Source organism: Saccopteryx leptura, chromosome 2 (genome assembly GCF_036850995.1).
Source record: "Saccopteryx leptura isolate mSacLep1 chromosome 2, mSacLep1_pri_phased_curated, whole genome shotgun sequence".
Lineage (NCBI taxonomy): Eukaryota > Metazoa > Chordata > Mammalia > Chiroptera > Emballonuridae > Saccopteryx > Saccopteryx leptura.
In genome coordinates, this window is record NC_089504.1 from 195832707 (window position 1) to 195848585 (window position 15879).

General features: G+C 32.9%; 1 long non-coding RNA gene across 1 annotated transcript in view; it reads right to left on the reverse strand.

The window, feature by feature from the left end:
* Positions 1-5066: 5066 nt before the first annotated feature.
* Positions 5067-15879, reverse strand: part of LOC136393273 (uncharacterized) — a 67573-nt gene continuing 56760 nt past the window's right edge. Inside the window, exon 3 of the long non-coding RNA XR_010749072.1 lies at positions 5067-5177. This is a non-coding gene — a long non-coding RNA (uncharacterized lncRNA). The remainder of the gene's footprint in view (positions 5178-15879) is intronic.

Consider the following 15879-nt stretch of genomic DNA (forward strand, 5'->3'; position numbering starts at 1 on the left):
GTGCTGAGACCTCAGGATATAATCTATTTATTGTAACTTCTGTTGTCTCATATATATATATAATACCAACATTAGCATAAAATTATTCAGATTTTAAAAGGATATAAGGTCCTGACACATATTAAATACACAATACCTGTCAGTTCCCAATCATATGACACTTTAGCCTTCTTAGCCTTCACAACTTAGTTGTGAAATATTGCAGGGTTCCTATTTAAACCTGGACTAACAAACATGCATGTTTATTACCCCCTTCCATTTAAAAATTCCATTATGGTCTCTATAAAGAAGGTTAAAAAATGGGGGAAGATTGCCCAGAAGAATAAAACACTGGAAGGAAGAAAGTAGCAGATAGGAAATTGTAAAAGGAAAAGGAGAAATCTGGAAAAAAAAGTGGGCAAGTGATGAAAGGCAACATATAGGAGAAACCTGAAATCTAAACATCTAAAAGTATTTGAAAGCCAAAGTAAATCACTATGCACCATATTCTAAAAAAACGTTCAAAATATGATACACTACAAACCTTGAATATGGTTAACATGTGAGATAAAAATCTGGAACTGGTTGAAAGTCTAGGAGAAGCAATTAGATTCCTAGATGTCCCTTCCACTTCCATGCAATAATTCCTCCTGAAAAAATGGAGGATTGCTCTGCAGTGTAGCTGAACTAGACTCAGAGACACCACAGCAGTAGAAGATCTGGATGCTATCTGAAAACAGAGATTAAATAAAATTCTGCATGCTAAATGGTGAGACACTTCCCCTACCCCAGTATGACCAAACTCACCCTTTATTGGGCTTTGAGAACAGTGGCTACCTCACTTATACCTCCAGGGAAAAAAATCTAAGATTTATTTTCCTGAAAAATTGACATTCAAGAAATGATACCTAGTTGCTGATAGTTAACTCACAGCAAAACTGATACATCCCTGGCCAATTATTCTAAAGTAAAGCCTTTATTTAGCAAATACTGCCAAAATAAAAGCTGGGTACTCTTTGTATGCCATGATAATCACGTGGTAAAAGTTAGAACGTAAGCTGTTATTATGGAGTCTATAGCTTCATTATTATTATTATTTTTTGGAATAGTTTGAGAGAGATATGTCATGTTAGTTCTTTTTTGAATGTTTGGTAAAATTGTCCTGTGACACCATCTGGTTCAGGACTTTTGTTTGTTGGCAGCTTTTTTTTAATTACTATTATTTCTTTGATTTCACTAGTTGTAATATGTCTATTCATATTTTCTGACTCTTCCTGATTCATTTTTGGAAGATTGTATGTTTTAGGAATTTATCCATTTTGTCCAGATTATCCAATTTGTTGGCACATAGTTGTTAGTAATATTTTCTTATAATATTTTCTTAATTTCTTTTGTGTCAGTTCCTTCTGCTCACTTTAGGCTTTGTTTATTGTTCTTTTTCAAGTTCTGTTAAATGTGAAGTTAGATATTTTGAGATCGTCATTGTTTCTTAAACTAGGACTGTATTGCTATGAATTTCCCTCTGTGGTAGTTTTTGCTGTGTCGCATAGATTTTGAGTTGTTGTGTTCTCATTTTCATTTGTTTCAAGATGTCTTTAGATTTCTTCTTTGATGTCATTGTAAACCCATTTATTGTTAGTAAAATGTTACTTAGCCTCCATTTCATTGTTTTTTTGTTTTCTTCTTGTGATTGATTTCTAGTTTCATATCATTATTGAAAAGAAGAAGCTTGATATGTTTTCAGTCTTCTTAAATTTATTGAGACTGGTTTATTGTCCTAACATGTGGTCTATCCTAGATAGTTCTATGTGCACTTGAAAAGAATGCATATTCTGAAACTTTGGGCTGAAATGCATTGAAGATATCAATTAAATTTATCTGATTTAATGTGTCATATAAGGCTGCTTTTCCTTGCTAATTTTCTGTCTATTCATGACTTGTCTTAAATCTCCCAGGACAGAAGTAACTGCCAATGTTTTCCCTCTTCTTCTCCCTTTTCAATTTCACAGATTATAAGAACTAGTGATTCTATTGTGATAGCTTTCCTCATTATATTACAAGTTCTTTTTGAATGGACAAGCAGGCATCCTTTTAACTGCTGACTTCATTTGTACATTCTCTTAATATTCTTCAACTTGGTAAAAGTTTTGGTCCCAATGATTGCTGCTGGAAGGCTAAGTCCAAATGGCTGATAAATTTTTCTTCTCAAAGAGTAATGCGTAGTGATGCAAAAGGATACCTTAGTTTCTTTAGAAAATAATGCATAGTGATATGAAGAATATCCTCATTTCTTTTAAAAAGAATACCTAGTTTCTTTTCTTTTACTCATTCCTGGTACTAGTTCAGAAGTGGACTGGAATTAAAGTAAACTCTCTGGCTTCTTTTTTGCTTTCATCAGAATTTCTTAACTTTAATTTTGACAACTGAGCTCTAATGGGCAATTGATAATTCATGTTCAAGTTAATGGAGAAAGAAAAATCTGTTAGGAAAAATGTTTTTCCACTTAATTAGCCAAGGTAACTGGGGTCAGGGACTTAGTTAATTTGAATAATATTTTCCCCAACTATAAAATAAGCTATACATGACAAAACAAATAAAAACATATATAAACATAACAGAGTACAGCTTTAGAATTAGAAATTGTCAATTATTATAAAAAGTATTTTATATTGTAGCCACATAATCCTCTTGTTATAAAAAATGTCACAATGATAATTGAAGATGAGAACAAAAGCAAAGTTAAGACTTCATTTGGTCCCTTGTTAAAATAAAATATGTAGATTGCATTAAAGAACAAAAAGTGTGAACTGAATGAATAGATGACAATGTCTTTCTCTTGAATTTTATCCCAACATACTATCTAATAAAAATTAAGATTAATTAAAAATGCAAGTACAAATAATAAAATTAAATACTTTAATAGCAAAACTAAAATGGATAAGGATATTTTTTAAATCCATTTTCTAAGTGATGTAACTACTATTGATTTTTTTAAAACTTTAGAACAACAATAAGCTTTAATCCATAATGCAAAGAAAGTCGGCATATTTACTTTGAAAAGTTTTGTTACTTAAAACAAACATAGCCAATAACCAATTTGCTTTTAGGTAACTTTAGTCATGGATACAGTAAACATACCAGCACATCTTATAACCCATTCTTTACTCACTTATCCCTGAATTTAATTATAGTTTGGGCAGGTAAGTTTAATTTCCTCTTAATAAGAAACCATGGAAAACACTATTAATAAAGAAATAAGAAATCACCCTTCCTTTTAACTACTTAAAATCTTCAAAATTAAGTTTTCCTATTCAAAATTTTAAAACATTGGACCTTGTATTTCCCTTTTTGTATTATCCTAAATAGCACTATAATAATATTTTCTTCTCAATATCATGCTTTTACTGATTGCCCTGGAAAAGTTTCAGTAATGTAACTAGGATGCTCTTTTTTTTCCCCTCACATCATAAGGTTTTGTGTTTTTTCTTTCTTAAAAAATGATACAATGTGTGACTAATAAAAAACAAAATAGGGAAATATTTTGTCTTTCTCATAAGCCATATTTGATTCTCTAGCAATTCATCTCAGCTCTGCCTTCAAAATGCACTCCAATTTCAACCATGTCTCACAAAGTCCAAGCTGAGATGAATTACTAGAGAATACAAACATTTTAAAATTTTTTCACTTAATTACTTCTTATCTCTGCAGTCACATTTTGAGGTAGTGTCGACTAGAGTATCAACATAGGAATTTTGAGGGTACACAATTCGGTCCATAACATACATAGAAACACTAGTTTCTCATTATTTGTGGTATTTACTTAATAAAAAGTCATGCTAACCACTCAATCAGTGAACAAAAAACCTTTGCTTCTAGCAGAAATAGAAGATTATGTTCCTGCAAGCCTCTGGTCTAGTTTTTGTCAACCAACCATTACATATCCTTGTTTTATGTGTATTCCTGCATAAAAACACTTTCTTTAACACATATTTCTTACAAGTAATTAACTGCATGATCACTGAATGATTTAAAGCCAAGAAGTTCGAGGGACATTTGTGTTATATAGTAAGTTCCCAAGTTACAAACATCCAACTTACATAGAACTCGTACTATGAATGGAACGACTTAGGACTGATAGTCTACTACGATTGGACATAAGTGAAAATGATATCATAGAGTTACTTGACTCCTATGGCAAAGAAACCAAAGAACACTTAAAATTTTAATATTTCATTGTATATATGCACAAATTAGAACTGATTTTTAAATGTCTATATAGATTATCCTATTTAATCCTTTATAGGTTATATGTTACTACAATCATTACATAATTAGGAAACCAAGGCTTGGCCTTGGTTATAGGACCACTAAATGGTAGAAACAGAACAATTTCATTTAACATGCTGTTTACATCTATATCAGAATCTAAATTGTATGCGTAAATTAAATGCCACCTACATGCTATTGAACAAAAAGCAAACAAAGAATGCTCATAAAACAATTAAAATAACCCTATTTCCAATGCTCCCAATAAGCAATACTGTTCTACCTTAATCATTTTGTATTATTTACATAAAAAACAAAAACATATATATGAATTAAATGAAATTGGTATAATATATAAACAACTATACAACCTGCCAAATTTCTCTAATTTCGTGAAAACATAATCTGTACCAAATAAGTGCTATACTTAATAAATTAACTTTTTCTTCTTTCAATTACATGCTTGATAAAGACAAAAAACTTGGTTTTGCTTTCTCCTTTTAAATAAGAGATACGATTTAATTATATGCTGAGGTCTGAAACAGAAAAGGAATAATTTTCCTATTCTGCAAATCTGGCTAAGTATATTAAAATATTATACAAGAATGATTTTAGCACAAAGAAAATGTGATTTATTTATAACATGCTGCTACTCCCTAGTCTCAATAAACAGGCCAATAAAAGGCATTTTTTAGTCCTTCTAGCATTTGCTACAAAAGTTCCATTCATTAGGATTACGTTTCTTGAAGTTAACCTGTCAACCGAAGATATTCATTCTTCTGGGAAGAGCAGCCCACTGAGTTCCCTGGACACCTGGGTTATACTGTTATCTGAAGTGTCAGAGCAGAACTTCAAAGGGAGACAGCTGCAGAACTCATCTTTGCAGGTACTTGATCTCTGGACTGGAGTGTGTGCATATACTTCTAAATTGTCTAAAGGGAAATTTAGAATTTACTTTTGGAATGTTTAAAGGTAATTTATTCTGATAAAGGTGAAATGGGAAGACAACTGTTAGTCTGAGAAATAGTATCCATCTAAGGTGGCCTACACATTAAACTTCTACTTAAACCTATTTTGACAAGTGTTTGTTAAACATATACTATTATATGAAAACCAAATAATACCACATCTATTAAAGAGTACTTGTCATTTGGAGATAAATACTGAAATGTGTAAGGATACAATGATATATGTCTGGATTTACTTCAAAACAATATAGAAAGAAAAACTAGTTTGGGGTATACGTAGAACTGGCCATTGGTGGATGGTTGTTTGGACTAGGGGTAATAGGTACATGGTGTTTCAATATATATACTATTAATTTTTTTGGTATCTCTAAATATTTCTATAATAAAAATAAAACATTAATACTTCTCATTAAGAAAGCTGCATTTAAAACCTACTGTTTATATCCAAATGAAAAAATAGCTATGTTCTAAAATTCCGTGGCAAGTTAGTTAGTAAAAATGAGACCACATTTTTAAATTTGATATAATGTTTTATATACATGATGTTACACTGGGGAACAAATTTTTTCTCATTTTCTGTTGCATGAGGTTTTAGAACTGTTTCTATATATATCTGCATCGCTGATTCCAAATCTGAAATCCATTTTTTGGTGCATGCTCTAGTTTTTATGCAACTTTAATTTTTATTTGTTACAGTTAATGGCATGCATTGGTTTTTAAATTGGAATTAAAGGGCAACGACTCTTGGATTGAACATAACCACAAAGCAATTGATGTTTTACAAATATCACTTTTACATAATTGTAGTTGTTTTTAAATGTAAAAAATTATTATCTGATTAAAACACCCTCTTATTTTGTATTAAGATTGAATCATGGCTTCTTCAAGTAGGCATAAATGTAAGAATAGTCCTGACACCTTCTATTATATATGTGGCTGTTACACACTTCAACGTCAAAGGCGCAATATTTCATCATTTGTGACATGTGCATATATTGCCTATTTTCAAGTTCCCCTTGGCTGTCAAGACAAGAACTGGGCTCCTCATATTGTGTGTCATAATAGTGAGGAAATGCTTCATGGCTGGACAAAAGGAAAATGCAAAGGAATGCCTTTTGGTATTCCCATGGTTTGGCGTGAACCTAAGGACCACAGCAGTGACTATTATTTCTGTCTGATCCATACAAAGGGCATCAGCAAGAAAAAATGGCATATGATAACATATCCTAATATTCCTTCAGCAATACGACCTATCCCACACTCTGAGACACTCTTGGTTCCAGTTTTCAATGGTTTTATTTCTTCAAAGGATAAAGAAAGTGAACACGGTGATCAAGTGTATTTTGATAAGATGCATGAGGAAATGGTTGCAGAATCTGAAGGGTCTTCTTCTGATGCTAAGCAGTCATTAAACTTCAGCAGTTTAGCCAACCCAAATTGAATGACTTATTAAGAGATTTGGGCCTATCAAAGAAAGCAGCTGACTTATTAGCCTCCAGGCTTCAAGAAAAGAATGTACTTCACCGGTCAGCTAAAGTATCCCATTTCAGGAAGTGTGAACAAATTTTTGTGGACTTTTTTTCTGAAGACAAACACTTTGTTTACTGTCATGATATCAGTAGTCTTCTCAGCCAGCTAGGCATTACCACTGACAGTCCAACAGAATGGCGCTATTTCTTGACAGCTCTAAACGGAGTCTGAAATGTGTTCTCCTACACAATGGTAATGTTATGCAGCGGTTCCAATTGTTTATTCAACTCATCTGCAAGAAGATTATAATGACATAAAAATTATCCTTGACTTTCTGAAGTCTGAGGAGCATAACTGGATCATTTCTGTGATCTTAAAATGGTAAATGTCCTGCTAGGACAACAGAGAGGTTTCTTGAAGTATCCTTGTTTCTGTGTTTGTGGGACAACTGAACTTGGGAGAAACACTGGACACAGAAGATATTACGACTCTGTAGTTAATCGATACAGGATCATTTTTCCCCCACTTCACATCAAACTTTGCTTAATAAAGCAGTTTGTTCAGGCTTTGAATAGAGAAAATGAATGCTTTCAACATATTATTTCTGCTTTTCCTGCCTTGTCTTTCGAGAAGATAAAAGCAGGTGTATTCGATGGACCTCAAATTTGAACCCTCAAACATGACGAAGAATTTGCCAGGAAGATAAATAAGAAGGAGAAAGCAGCATGGCACTCTTTTGTGACAGTTACAAAGAACTTCCTTGGCAACATAAAAGCAGAAAACTATGAACTTCTGGCTCACAGGATGCTGTTGGCTTTCCTCGACATTAGATGTAACATGAGTGTTATGATTCACTTCCTGAACAGTCACCTTGATAAGTTTACTGAAAATCTTGGAGCTGTTAGTGATGAGCAGACTACTGCTGGAGCATCAAATGAGATTGTCCTCAACAAGTACACAAACACAAGAGCTACAAACGCAAATTTTTGCCTGAATAGAATTTAAATAAGTTTTGCACAAATTTTATGATTAAAATAAGTGTTTTCATATGTTCTATTTTGAAATTGTAGACAAATTCTGATGCAATCATATCTTTTAGTGTATTAGTGTATTTACTGTATTATATAAATTATTAAATTATTATATTTTCACAAAGATGATGCCCAGGAAGACATTCTACATCATTTTATTAAACTAAATGTTGAAAATTTTACAATAAGATGAAAACCTAAAATCTGGAATTGCAAAAAAAACCTGTAGTTTACAGTGAAAAACTAATATCAGATTTGTGATCAGCACACCCGAATTAGGTAAGAACAAATGTTTTTGTGGATGCAACAAAAATTTTGTTCCCCAATGTATGGGTCTGAATCAATATACAAAATCTTTAAATTTTTATTTTATATTTACTAATCATTAGCTTTTTCTCAGTTATGGACTTAAAATTCTTTTGTGGGCTGGCATATACATTTTCACCTAATATCATTTATATGCAGTGATATGTTCCATAGAACTGAGAAAGAAATACAGTTGTATCAGATACATGTTTTCCAAACTATCCTGATCAATCTCTCCCTCCCATTATGCGATATAATGTGTCATCCAATTCAGCACAATTTTTAAATACATATTTCCTTGTTTCTGAATTTATTGAGGGACACTGCTTAACAAAATTATGAAAGGGATTCTATTGTGAATTACTAGAAAACAGGCATAAACTGAGACTGCCCCAAGTGAACAGGATATATAAATAGTTATATAGTTACCATATCTGTAAAGTGATCACTTATTCATGCTTAAAGATTTTATGTGCCATAGAATCTTAAGTATCTGTCTAGTTCTACAATGCTATTACTTTGCAAGGAAAAACTGAGAATTATAAAATTAGAAATTGACATTTTAAACAACAAACTAAAATATCACAGAGTTTTCCTTCTTTTCTTATAAATTCTTCTTACAGATTATATTTGGTGGCTAAAATAATCTTAGAGATTCTGAATAATTTTTTCCACATTTTGGTCAAACTAAATACTATTTGTTTGATAGCCTAATTATATATCTTTTGTACTTTGATGTAATCACCTGTCTCATTCCACACTTGCTTGAAAGAATCTCAGTCATAGCAAGGATTAATACATCAGAAAAATAAAATTAAATTAAAAAATAAAACTTTATATATTCCTTAGGTTAGTCAAAAAGAGCCAAGTTATAGTCTGATAGCAAATGAAGCCTGAAATTTCAGTGGTGTAAGACATAAAAGTATTTCTTCTTTACTTAGTACTCAGAATATTTCCCTTCACTCTATATCACTTTTAGCACCTCTTCAGTCAGCATCGGGAGTCCAGTCTGTTTCCACGTTGGGGCTCCACCAACTCAACACATGGTCTACATCCCCACTATGACAGGAAGCACCACAATGAGCACCCTGGCTCCTCAAGTCTCTTCAAGGAAGTGACTCTCTCTGATGCCTTCTGATCACATCCATTGACCAAGACTAGTCTTATAATGCCACATAGCTTTTAAGGGCTGAGAAATTTACTCTTTCTTTGTACTCAAGAGGAGGAAAGTGAAATGGGGTTGGGTAAAAAGAAGTATATCATTCAGAAAGCCATAGGAAGTTTTCAGCCAAAGAAGTGGCTATTTCCATTCTTTATTTACACAAAGTAATACAGTAACTGCAGTGAGGTCAAAAGGTGAGCTGCCCTTCAATTCAGCATGATCAGGTCCAAAATGCTGTAAGTAAAATATGTGATTTGTAGAGAAAAGCTTAGCACAAATGTCTTTAGGAGCCTTCACTGATAGAAGGGAAGCAAGAATTCATAAAATTATTCTAAACAAAATGCCTCAAGTTATAATTTAATCTGTCTTTTGGATATTCCACAAGGAGATAGGCAAAAACCTCAGCGCAAACCTCCATGAAAAAAAAACAAACAAACAACTTTTATATTTTGAAAAACAGTACCTCTCAGTCTATTCTGGTGAAACATTTCAGTCACTTAATATTTATTCATTATACTCTCAGCCATGGGATTTCTAATTTAGTGTATATGGAATATAACTTTCAAATATAGATTTTCTACTTTAAATAATGGATTAATGTTGCTTTCAGCTAAGTTAAGCACTGTTGTTTATGCTAGTAAAAAAATAGAAAAGGAAAAAATACAGCATTATTTTAAGGTAGTGAACTTGAATCAATTTAGATTTTTCATTACTGTTTTACATTCTGAAATTGATAAATTTGTAAAATTTCATTTTCATATACAAATAGATTTGCAAAACCTTTTTTATTTCTTTTTTTGTGTGGTAGAGACAGAGAGGGACAGACAAGGACAGACAGACAGGAAGGGAGAGAGATGAGAAATATTAATTCTTCACTGTGGTTCCTTAGTGGTTCATTGATTGATTTCTCATATGTGCCCTGATTGGGGGGGGGGCACTTCAGCAGACCGAGTGACCCCTTGCTCGAGTCAGTGACCTTGGGCTCAAGCTGGTGAGCCCTGCTCAAACCAGATAAGCCCGCGCTAAAGCTGGTGACATCGGGGTCTTGAACCTGGGTCCTCCGCATCCCAGTTTAACATGCTATCCACTGCACCACCACCTGGTCAGGCAACACTCTTTTTATTTCTGAATAAAATTGTTACCTGCCATTCTCTCTCTCTTTTTAATTTTTTTTTAGTTAATCACTTTAGGTGGAGGGGGGGAGAAAGAGAGAGAGAGAGAGAGAGAGAGAGAGAGAGAAGGTGGTAAGAGCAGGAAGCATCAACACCCATATGTGCCTTGACCAGGTAAGCCCAGGGTTTTGAACCGGCAATCTCAGTGTTCCAGGTCAATGTTTTATCCACTGCACCACCACAGGTCAGGCCCTGGCATTATTAAAGAAAAAAAAGTTTTGTTTATTATAAATCTGTTGTTCTGAAGTCAAAAAAAAAAAAAAAAATTAAAGATTTTGCAAGCTATAGTTCTCTATGTTAATTGTATTAAGTTAAAATGATAGAGGACTAATATGAGGAAAGAATACTTTAAACTCTAAAGATATAATTATTTAAGAGAATTTTGGGTAATGACATAGATGGAATTATAACTAATTCCCATACATTTAGTGGTGATGTGAATTATTATTAAGAATGATAATTTAAAATTCGGTCCACAACTTAAGAGGTTGTGAACTAACCATCTTCGGAGCTCTAATTTTAGTATTTTCTCTGGTATTTATAACGCAATACAAGCAACCCACTTAAATACTTTTACAATATTCTTATTAGTGAAAATCCTATTTTTCATTATATAAAAGCATTAGAAAAAGAGTGCACCTAGTAGATAAAATTTAACTAATGAGGTAGAAACCTGAATTTAAAGTTACTCTTCTCTTTTAAATTCTCTTTTCTTTTATGCTGTGAACTACATAATTGGCAGTCCTAAGAAAGTAGCCTAAGGCAGTTCTTTTTCAATTAGCTAATTCATGACCCTGGCCTGAAGAGCAAGAATTAATGCTTAAGGCAAGGATAACTATATTCAGGTAATCATGTCATTTATCATCCTAAGGGGAAAATTCTGAGGGCAAAATGGGGAGCTATTATTAATTTCATCTGGAAACAGGAAAAACTTTGATCTTTTACATTGACCTTTCTATGTATAAACTGCCTTCAATAAGATCCAAGCAGCTTAAAGTAGCAGTCAGAGTTGCCCATGAAGGGAGATCTATGTTAAGATTACAAGTTGACTCCACTGGCTCTTCTCTCTTGGAGAGTATTAATAAGCAATGCCAACAAGTTGGACAAGGGGGCAACTTCTGGGGCCTCGGTGTTGGCAAGAGGTTAACTGAAATTGTTGGTTCTGGAAAATCTGCTGAATCCATGAGGCTCTTGTTCACTTAACCTTGGAAATGTGGGCACAGCTTCCTGAACTACCTCACTGCCGAGCTATACTTATTATGCGCTCCCATCACCAGTATAATATGAAAGCATCTCCTTGTAAGGTTAACATACAACACAATGCAGACTAGCATTATCTTTAGAATTTCAGTGGTTTGGAAGAAGGGTGTGGTTTAATTGATAAGGGAAAGGAAAGATGAGTAACCAGGTCACCATTACCTTTTCAAGATTAGGCTTCTAGTAAAGGTGGAAAATAAAAAAAAATGTATTTTTAATACATTAAGATGCTTGTATAAATTTATTTATTTAAATATTATTCAATTTTAAAAATTTTCCATGTCTAGAGCAAGTGATATTTTACTAAGCATCATAAAGATTTTTGGATTAAACAATAATTCCATAATATCTTTAAAACAGAACACCAAGTGAGAATAAATTGAGAAGCTAAAAAATAACTTTCAATTGTAAAGTATGAGAAAATAAAAATTTTCATAAAGTTTTCTGAGAAATCCAAGTATGCGCTTAACTGTTGGACTGAAGAATGTCTATTGAAACTATTTGAACAAAGATTTGATCTACTGCCATCTAGTGGGGCTTTAAATTATATTGAAATTTTAGATGCTGACAAAAACAAAAGCAGAAATGAAATGTCTAGTTTAAAATTATAGATATTCTAAGTGATGATCTATTCCAGTGACTTCAGTCTTTTTGTGCTCTGAGGATGTCACCAAGGTACCAGGGGCATCATCTGAAGGGCAGGAGAGATGAGAGGGTGAACTCTGAGGTCTCACCTCTAATCCAACCAGATCAGTTACAGTTTTATCTGCCCTATATATTGGGCTTCTGACCTGATTTTATTTGAGAACAGCATTCCACTTCTAAAACTAAAATTTTAAAAATGTTTAAAGACCTTATTTTGTTTTATGTCTATTGTATAAATGAACATATCAATAGACATTAATTTTCTAATATCACAAAAATGGCTAGGGTCACAACTAGCAATAGAACGAACACTTAAATTAGCCATGAAATAATTATTTTTATTAAATGAAATTGAAGTGTTCACATTTACTTTCACATTTATTCTAAATTTATTTCATTAGAATAGTAAATTTTTAATTTAAAAATCCAGGGTTTTTCTATATTTTATAAACTACTACTTCTTTCTTCTAAACCAAATGTGTAGATCCCTCATAAATTATCACATATTATTTCTTTTAGTGTCAAAAGCAAAATATAAAATTTTTATAGAGTTTAAATTCAATATTATTTAAAAGATACATATATATGTGAAAAGTTTTATAATTATGTTAACATACAGATTAAGTTAATTAGACATTTTAATTTTTTTCTGTATCTTCTTTATATTTTTTAAAGTTAAAGTATTACATTTAAAATCAGAATGCTTTTGGCGCTGGCTGGTTGGCTCAGTGGTAGAGCGTCAGCCTGGCGTACGGGAGTCCCGGGTTCGATTCCCGGCCAGGGCACACAGGAGAAGCGTCCATCTGCTTCTCCACCCCTCCCCCTCTCCTTCCTCTCTCTCTCTCTTCCCTTCCTGAAGCCAAGGCTCAATTGGAGCAAAGTTTGCCCGGGTGCTGAGGATGGCTCTGTGGCCTCTGCCTCAGGCACTAGAATGGCTCTGATTGTGGCAGAGCGACACCCCAGATGGGCAGAGCATCTTCCCCTGATGGGCATGCCAGGTGGATCCCAGTCGGGAGCATGCGGGAGTCTGTCTGCCTCCCCATTTCCAACTTCAGAAAAATACAAAATAAATAAATAAATAAATAAATAAATAAATAAATAAATAAATAAATAAAATCATAATGCTTTTTAGTGCCTGACCTGTGGTGGTGCAGTGGATAGGGTCTACCTGGAAAGCTGAGGTCGCCAGTTCGAAACCCTGGGCTTGTCTGGTCAAGGCACTAATTGGAGTTGATGCTTCCTGCTCCTCCCCTTCCTCTTTCTCTCTCTCTTTCTCACCCTCTAAAGTGAATAAATAAAAAAAATTAAAAAGACAGTAGTAATATCCATTTAAAAATAAATAAAATAAAATCAGAATGCTTTTTAAAAAGTAAAAATTTTAAAAATCTTGCTTTTATTTCTGAGGCTGCCACAAACTATTTTGTGAACTGGGCAAGTCAAATACCATTTCTTTCCCATACTTACTGTGCACATTTGAAAAATAAGGAAATTAAAGTAGTAGTAGTAGTAATCTTAAGTCTATTTCAAATGGTAAATGGTTCTGATTTTATGAAACTATTGTTCTCATTTTGAATAACTATGCTTTGGTATATACATTCATGATTATTTCTTTTATATCTATAACATAAGTCAATAAAATTTTCAAATATTCATTGGTTTTATTAAGAACCAAATAACAGAGAAGTTTCTTTGTTAAAGAGAAATTATTTCAAACGGTACAGAATGCATTTTAAAAGTTACAATAACAGGCCTGACCAGCTGGTGGCACAGTGGATAGAGTGTCAGACTAGGATGCGGAAGACCCAGGTTCAAAACCCTGAGGTCACCAGCTTGAGCACGGGATCATCTGGTTTAAGCAAGGTTTACCAGCTTGAGCCCAAGGTCCCAAGGTTGCTAGCTTGAGCAAGGAGTCACTCGGTCTGCTGGAGTCACCCACCCCTGGCAAGGCACATATGAGAAAGCAATCAATGAACAACTAAGGTGCCTCAATGAACAACTAAGGTGCCGCAATGAAGAATTGATGCCTCTCATCTCTCTCCCTTTCTGTCTGTCTGTTTCTTTCTGTCCCTCTCTCTGTCTCTGTCACAAAAAAAACAAAAACAAAATAAAACAAAAAAAGTACAATAACCTGTCCCTTACAATAAGAAAAAATAAGTTTTCAAAGACTAAGAAAGAAGTTTTTTTATGTACATTAAGCTGTCGCTAGAACACAGAAGATATCAAGACTACTAAGAATTTAATTTTTTGTGATTCTTTTATATTAAATGTAACATAAAAATCAGGGGCAATGGCCACTGTCAACTCCAGGAGGGCTTAAGATGTTGGGCAACCTGTTAATGAGAGAAAAAATAATATACCCAGTACAAATTAATGGTATAAAGTTAGCATGCATCATTGAGCAGTCTTACTAAGAACAGGTAATGTTTTAAATGAAGTCGTCCTTTTGTGAAAGCAATTTGTATAAGACAGCAAAATCTCATCAATATAACTTAATAAATATATATTATTATCTTATAAAGGTCATCTGGAACAAAAGCATGGGACTATTTTCTTTACTGCTGTGTCTTTCAGTGCTTAAAGCAGATTGGTATATACATAGTGCTTAACCAATATTTGTCAAAAGAATTAACATCTTGGACTCCTTCCTGCTTTTATAGAAGACCAGAGTAGTAATAAATTCTGATGTTCAGTTGAGAGAGGTTAATTCAGCAATTATTCACTGAGTGCCCAACACATGTCAAAAAATTAACTAGCTTTTTTACAACAATACTTTTGAAACCAAAACTGTATAAGCTGCAAAGTTCAAAAAACTTTTTGAAGACAACAGATCAGAATATCTATATTTTGAAAAAATAATTTTAGCAACAAAAGTCAGAAATTGACTTTATATTATAGAGTGGCCACAAAATTTCTAATTATTGAGGATGCCTACTTTAATTTTTCATAGTGACCCATTTAGAAAATGAAAGTGAGTATCCTTTATAATTACCCCAGTATATCGGGCATTAACTAAAAGCATCCCTGAGGAAACAGAGCAAATGGTTGCTTTAAGAGTCCATGCTATAGTCTATATCTAATAAAAGGATATGTTTCTACATTGGTAAAATCCCAACTAGTCAAGTTTAAAAAATTAATGATAAAGTAACAAGGGTAAAAAATAATTAAGTTTAATACAATTCTAAAAATTCTGAGATTAGAGCTACAAAGTAATGGCAAAGTTTAAATACATTACAAAAGGAATAGCTTTTAAGACCTGAAAAACTATAGTATATATCATATATATTCTAATGCACAATGACATTGACATTCAAGACTATTTTTGGTGATGTTTATAGGATGTTAAACTCAAAGCTATTTAAAAAGAAAAGGAGGAGCACAAATTTATGAAAAGACAAAATTACTATAAAATATCCCAAACAGGCTATGTAACTTCTTTGGTTTTCTTATATACAGAGTTTAACCAATAACTATACCTCACGATATCATGACAAAGTTCAATTAATCACCACTCTCATTTATGGGCTCCAGGAAATAAAAACATAGAGCTTGAAGGAAATAATAAGACTTAATAGTTGAGATAAAATTATAAAGCATTATAAAGTTGGCACATAGCAGTTAAAATG